Raw genomic sequence first — 8,232 nt, forward strand, 5'->3', positions numbered from 1 at the left:
ACATTAAAGTTTTATTTAGAAATGCACTAACTGTATATAAAGATTGTTTTTGTAAAATATAGTGTTAATATATATTCATTAAATCTGTATTCTGTAATTACTAAAGGTTTTTGTAAATTATTTCTTTCTTTTATTTTGAAGTGCATTAAATAACTGCATTAAAATGATAGAATAATAGAATCATAGAAATGTGGGGCTGGCAAGGACCTTGAGAGGTCACCAGTCCAGCCCCTTCACTGAGGCAGGACCAAGTAAACCTAGACTTAAACCTAAACCAGTTTTTCTCTAAAACAGAGAAAATTGCCTGTGGTTGTACATGTATAGGTGTGGTTGTCATGCATCTGTGAAGTGGGTATTCACCCACGAAAGCTTATGCTCCAATACTTCTGTTAGTCTATAAGGTGCCACAGGACGCTCTGTCGCTATGTATTAACACTTCTCCTTTCTCTGTCATAAAGTCATTACATAATTGTGCGATAGCTTAATTTAGCAAAGTACTAATGCCATAAAAAAACTCTCTAAAAATGAATGTTAACACTTCTCCTTTATTCTTCTATCGTTCAGGCTTTGCACACTCGTTTACCAGACTTTATTTATAAATGTACTAACTGCATAAGAAGCATGTTTTCCTCTTAAAAATAGGAAAAGACATAACATCTATGTTTTATTCATTTATTTGTAATGCTTCCAGTAAGGATAAATTAAATAAATGAGATGCATTTGCATACCTGATAAACAAAGCTAACAAATTGGGGGAAGAGATAGCCTGGCTACACCTCAGCCGGGAAGAGAAACTTTATCTGAGCTATAAAGATGGGGGGAGCATCTAAACCTCAGATAATGTGCAATTGAATCAACTGATTGCATGCAATAGTCGTGTGTCATGGAAAGTCTTTCATGAACGCCTGTAACACACTGGTGGTTTATATTGTAAAATGTATTAAAACTATAGGAGGACTTATGAATATTCATGTATTTCATGTTTTAAAGTGTGTGGTCCAACAAAGGCAGGAATAGTTCCTGTGCAGACAGCAGGGGGAGGGCAGCTATTTACCTGTCTCATGTGTAAATTAAGCATGATAGCATCAAAACGGAAGCCCTATTTACATATGGGGAATGGGAAGCTCACAGGAAGGAATAGGGTGACCAGACAGCAAATGTGAAAAATCGGGACAGGGGGTGGGGGTAATAGGAGCCTGTATAAGATGACGACCCAAAACTCGGGACTGTCCCTATAAAATCGGGGCATCTGGTCACCCTAGAAGGGAAGGACAGCAGGAGTTCAGCACCTGGTAGACAGATCAAGCTGAGTACCCAGGAGGGCTTCCTATCTTCTGAAGCAAGATCACTGAACTTTGGGGGAGATAAGCAAGGACAGATGATAAGCCATTTCAGGCATCCTTCACTAGACGGACACAAGAGGCCAGAACTCTTGCAAGCTTAGAAAGACAGGCCCTTCAACCAGGGGGAGTTGAAGTCTCTGAAACTGAATTTAGATGAGAAACCTACTTAGGTAAAGATCTTTCACCTCGAAAGACAAAGGAAACCAGCCCCTTGTGATTTTGTGAAAAGTCCTGAGAGAAAGTCAGCCCTGGCTGGGAAGAAGAATGACTGGTGAGAGAGTCAAGTATCAGAGGGGTCGCCGTGTTAGTCTGGATCTGTAAAAGCAGCAAAGAGTCCTGTGGCACCTTATAGACTAACAGATGTTCACATGCATCCGACGAAGTGGGTATTCACCCACGAAAGCTCATGCTCCAATACGTCTGTTAGTCTATAAGGTGCCACAGGACTCTTTGGTGAGAGAGTGTTTTGAACAAAGCCTGTATCTTGCTAAATTAAGTTTAAGATGTTTAGATGTGTTTTCACTTTTGCTTATGACCCTTTCTGATTTTTTTTCCTTTTACTTAGCATCACTTAACCTATGTCCTGTTATTAATCAGTTTGTTTTATTTTACTACAAACCAATTCAGTGCTGTGTTTGAAGGGAAGGGTATAGTCACTGCAGTTAAGCTAATAAGCTGTGGTGTGTTTTTGTGTCTCTAGAGGAACAAATGAACCGTATTATTTCTCGGAACAGTCCAGGACATTGCAGAGCTCATGGCTTTGGGAAAATTCGGAACTGAGAGTGTCTCAGGGTGCAAGTAGTAACCCAGGCTGACGGAAATCCAAATGAGGCTGTACTACACGGCTGGGGTCACGGCTGCTTACCCAGGACTGTCTACCACACAGACACTCAGGGTGTGACCTGCATGCTGGTAGGGAGCGACAGCAGCAAAGCATTGTGAGGCGCCCAAGGTTAAAGGGCAGGCGGTGACGCAACCTCTCACTGGTCTGGGTTTGCATCCCACACTGACTGGATCATGACACTAACCTTTCCTTTTTAAATGAGCTCTGTGACCTACACCAAGGATGACTCTGAATTCTAATTGCTGCTCAGATACCTCTGCCTTCTGTTACCATGGCTTAACCAGCCTGCCTGAGTTTCCCAATCTGTAAAACGAAACAGTTCAGGGAGTGTTGTGAGGATTAACATGAACAAAAGGTTTTGAAATTAAAAAGTGTAAATGAGAAGCATCGTAGATCCTGCTATCACAGAGGAGCCAATGCAATGTTACCAAATTCCTTCCCAAACCTTACAACAGAGTCTGATCAAGTCCTTACTTATCTCCTGGTCACACCTGGTTTATAATACTGCACTTCCCTGTTTCATGATCTTCCAAAATCCTTCCACTCTGATCTGTGGGAGGTCCTGAATTCTGGAGCTAGCCTGTTCTATTAGCTGTGATAGTGAAACCTGTCCATGGGCCAGAGTTTTATAGATGTCTCTCTAAATCAAAGTAGTCAGAGATCTAGCCACCAGCAGATCAGATAACGCCATGTCTAACTATTCATATCTGCGCCACAACTGATTGCAGGCAGAACAGTGCAAACACGATTTTCGGGCACAATATTGTTCCCATTAGCATGAAGGTGAGGTTGACACACGGCTGAGATTGGATACTGTATCTGTCTAATCCTTTGTCATGTTCAATGGCTAAAAAGGTAATAATTGGAGATATACCAATCTCCTAGAACTGGAAGGGACCTTGAAAGGTCATTGAGTCCAGCCCCCTGCCTTCACTAGCAGGACCAATTTTTGCCCCAGATCCCTAAGTGGCCCCCTCAAGGATTGAGCTCACAACCCTGGGTTTAGCAGGCCAATGCTCAAACCACTGAGCTATCTCTCCCCCCCCTTCCTACTACAATCTCGGACATTAATTCAATATTGTCCTCCTCATTGCAGAGCTCTCAGCAAACTCATTCCACCACGTCTGCAATTGTACAGCCACCCACTGTCCTCTACTCATTGTGCGCCTCCAGCCTGTGCGCCCCCCGCCCCAGGGTTGTACTGAATGTGATGGTACAGACACTATATGGAACACTTTGCATCTCCAAGACCCTGACCCACTTCCTGTTTTCTATTCCCTTTGGATTAAGATCTTCTCTGAATGCTATCACCTTTTCCAAAATCTCTGTCGCGATCTCTTTCCATCCTCTCCTTTCAGTAACTAGAGAGCTTTGCTGCTTTTGAGAGCTTTGCTACTTTTTTCTTTTCCAGCCCTTTATCTTTCTCTCAACGCCCTCTCCATACAAAAATTCCCTTTCTTCCCCAACCTCTCACTGCAGTATTTTGTGTAACTCACCGGTACAGGGATCTCTCACTCCTCAGATCCTCGATGCATGGCTCTGCCGTCTTTTCACTGTAGGCTACTAGGCAGGGGTCAGAAATAGTAGAATCTGTTTATGGAACAATATACAATTAATTTAAATACTAGCTGGAAGGAATTATAAATGATTATTGAGCAATCTGCTTGTGAAACTGGAAGTGAAGGATGATCCAAAGCAAAGAAGCTACTAAGGAATCTGCAGAAAAGTAAAATGTCTGATAGGAGGCAGGTCCTGCACCCAACAGCGCATTCAGAACAACGCTGATCTCTAAGCCTTGACCCTCCAGAACCCACAGCGACTAGAGAAAAAAAGCTAGAACTGGGGACAACCCAGAAACGTCACCGATCACCAAGCTTCTAATAAGGGAGTGGAATGTTCTCCTCACCCAAAGGGATCAAAGATTCATAGTTCTCCATCACGTTCTTGTAAAGCTCCTAAACGATCCCACTTCTCCCAGGAGGAATAGAGCAAGATGTCATCAAACGTCACCAGAACCTGAAATCATGAGCGTTCACATACCACACTTTCTTACTCAATGACATTATTATTAAATAGGAAGAGGAGGACGAGAATATAAAAATCCTCATATAAACATTCGTCACATTCCCCTAGTATCGTTGTTGTGCAAATTACAGCCAACAGGTTTGTTTTGCAATTCACATTCCTTTGCATCTTCAATTCATTACTGAGAGATTCAACATTTAATTAAACTTGAATACAGCAGTTCAATTAAACTGCTGAATAAAATGTATTAACTGAATAGCCATGTATCTTGAAACACAAACATATTTGAAATGCCCAGATGACCCAGTGCTGGGGATCACAGGAGTGCCTCACAAGTATCAATGAATGTATCCTCATAACACTCCAGAGAGTTAGGCAAGTACTATTTTCCCTCACTACTAAAACAGGGATCTTAGACCCAGAGAGGCAAAATTCCAAGTTATCAGTGGTAGCTTCAGTGTGCCCTCAGTTCCTGGGTATCTAACATTATATATCGGAAGCCAGAATCTCAGAGGAGGAAACAGCCAGGCCAGCCCTACGTGTCTGAAGAGGGGCAACCGGGAACGGAGGGATACATAATAAGAGGCTGCTTTTAAAAATGTGATCCTCACTTTTTTCCTAGATTTGGCTAAACTCTGCTTTATTATCCATTCATCCCCCCAGCTGTCTGCTCTGCCCACCTGTTGCATCCTGTCCATCACCTAGACTGCGACCCCTCTGAGGCAGGGACTGTTTTCTTTGTTACTTCTCTGTACCGCAGCTAGCACAATGGGGCCTGATCCTAGACTGGGGTTGCTAGGCACTACGGTAGCATAAATGACTTGCCCAAGGTCACACCGGAAGTCTCTGGCAGAAGCAGAAATAGGACCCAGATCTCATGACTCTGTTGTGTGTGTTAATCACAAAAACTTCTTTCCACCCATGCTAAACGCCTCTTTAATGTCTGACTCAGAGTCAGTCTTTGCTCCTACCCCCTAGCACCAGCTGAGATATTGTCACCTTGAGAACTTCACCATTAGTGCCCGGGGGAGTCTCAGAATCCAGAAGTTCTTGTTCTCCAGCAGATTCTCCACGTTCTCTGCAATAGATTGTACTCCTGAATCAGAGTTTCCAGCACGGCCCACTTACTCCCCAGCTGGTTAGCAAACTCCATCACTGTCCTCTCACAGTCTATTAATTTATTTTCAGCCGTTCCCATTCTCCCTTCCTGACTCAGTAATCACGTGGCGTGAGAATCCACCTTCCTCTCCCCAGCTTGAATTGCAGCCACTATTGTCCACAGGGAAATCTCTGCAGTTTGCAATAAAGTTCATTCACAGGCCGCAGGGGGTTATAAATGCATTGGATGCCATGACTCCACAACCCATCCCAGAACCTGTTTCCAAGGACAGAAAATTAGAGGAATGCAAGGTCATATTCTCCCCTGGCAGTCAGCTACAAGAGACAGCTCAAGAGCTCTCACTTGCCACTAGCCCCTCAGTGCTTCTTGAGCTTGGATCTTTGTTCTTACAGGGTCACATTCCAGTTGAGATACTTTACGGTTTCTTGAGGTGTTTGTTATGAAGCTGATTGAGGAGGGAGTTAAATCTCTTGACAGCCTAAATTGCATTGGGCTGAAACTTAACATGCACATCACTCACCAAAGCAGGGCTGTTTCATACCCCGCCCCCCAAATTCTTTACATCAGCTTCCAGATATTTTCTGTCTCCAGAGCAGTCTCAGATAAGTCTCTGATCCTTTTGGACCTTGTGTTTGTAAGACAGACTCTGGCCCCCATCCTGCAATCAGATCCGCATGGGCAGACCATATGATGTATCACAGCAGCACCGAGAGGCCCCAGCTGAGATAGGACTCCATTGACCACCACACTATACAGACACATGCTAGGCACACAAACCAGTGCCCCTGCACCCACACTGATCTGACTGCAAGATCAGAGGCTCATTTAAGAAAAAAACGTATTTAAGATGCTTGGTGTCTTGTCTGCACTGGTGACTTCTGTTATTTGGTTCAGTATGTTCAGTTTACATTGGTTTGCAGAGCAGCTTCTGCACAAGCCTACAAACTCCTTCACCCAAGCACCTATAACTTGAGAATAAACCAATTCCACTGAAATACTCATCTCCGAGGGACCCATGGCCCATGTGTCAAGACAATAAGAGAAACATTCTTAAATCTTTAACATTTAGAAAGGAACTTTAATTTAAAGACATACTGAGAAAATAGAGCCAAATTCTTCTAACGGCTGCATTCAGTGCCTGTACGAAAATGAGAGCAGAACTTGATGCTATGGGTTTAAATTAAACTTAAATACAGAGAGTGAAACAATGACAGCCCCTAAGGTTTGGGTTGGCTGGCCTGATTCAAAGGATTACCAGTCTGGGAAAAGGAAACCTCCTTCCAAGCATGACATTAAAAATAATACGTATGCAGTCTGGAATGTACAACACAATTGTCTTTCCCCACCTGAGAGTGGAGTTGTGTTGCACGTGCAGCCAATGCTCACAGGCCAGCACTGTCCCTTTCTACTAGCTGGACAACACACAAGTCTGAGTTTGCTACAGCCTTTGAGCCAACAGACCTGGGTCTCTCAGCTGAGGCAATACAGCTTTATGCTTTCAGATCCTAGATTATATCGCTCACCTGAGCAGGAGCCCACGTTCCGCCATGATCCACCTCCCCATGCCCAGATGCAGAAGGAACTCAGTGGAGCAGGAGGCTCCAGATCTCACCCTCTCATCTCTGCACAGGGGTGGACATTAGTGTTTCCCCAACTCTCCCTCTCCCATGCTGGGCTGGGCAGGCCCAGTTTCTCCTCACTAGGCGATGGGCACAGCAGCTATGCTGAAGAGACAGAGTGCAGCCTGGGAACCAGCCTGTAGCCATTTAAAGCAAAACCCAGAGAAGATTCTTCCCCAGCTCTGGGCGTGAGCAGCACCACCTGCACAGGGGAAGAGCTCACAGAACAGGCCAGTCTCCAGATAGTATGGACAGCCAGCCGTGAGGCCACAGTTCAAATGCTGAGACAGTCCCTGACCACCGTATCACTGGCTGCGTTTATACTGGTTCCCACTATCTTTGTAGCATATCTCGTTACTTTTTAAATTCTCTTGAGCCAGAATGCTTGTATTTTATCTGGAAGAGGAGAATTCCAAGCATTACAGCCATGCAATTAAAACGGCCAGAGGAAATATGTGGTATTATAATTTGGGGGAGGGAGGTACGACTGCAATTTCCAATGAAATGCTCTATTGTAAGGGCCCTCTAAGCAAAGTCCAGTGATTAGGCTGTTGCTTTGCACGTCTAGGACCTGAGTTCAATTCCTTACAGCGTGTGAGGGGATAAACACATGACACGTTGTAAAGTACTTAGACACTATGATAATTGGGGCCACATAAGTGCTTAAGATAGAGCCAGTGCACAGCTAGCTAATACATTACACTTTATATAAACAGAACATACATTGATACCTCTAATGAGATGCTTATTTTTAGGTAGCACACAATTTAGTCTGGAAAAACATGTTAACAGCTTAAAATAAATAAATAAATAAACACCATGGTTTATTGGAGATATTGTCCAAACTGGTGCAATTTATCTACGGTCAGGCCAGAATAAGGCGCTGGCAGCACTAAAATCCTATTTAACTCACCCAATTGCTGGCCATCTGCACAGGGCAGAATTTCATCCCATAGGAGAGCATTCTACATTGGCACCCAGGAGTGGACTGTACTAATACGACTTTTCCGCTCAAATTTCTCTAGATTTAATCTGTGACAAAAGCCAATAAAATTAAATTTGATGCCACTAATCACGTGAACTGCAAGAACCATGAAACGACAGAACTGGCATAATCACGGAGCTGTAAGAATTTCAGGAAAAGGCACTGGGAGGAACGAGTAATCCAGTAGCACAAAGCTGGATTGTTTATAGCCCAGGATGAAGATCTATTGGTCCCTCACCCTGCACTGACTCCAGTGTGACAATCAAATGAAATTCAATAGCTGAATATTCACCATT

Source organism: Mauremys reevesii, unplaced genomic scaffold, assembly GCF_016161935.1.
Source record: "Mauremys reevesii isolate NIE-2019 unplaced genomic scaffold, ASM1616193v1 Contig11, whole genome shotgun sequence".
In the NCBI taxonomy this organism is placed as follows: Eukaryota; Metazoa; Chordata; order Testudines; family Geoemydidae; genus Mauremys; species Mauremys reevesii.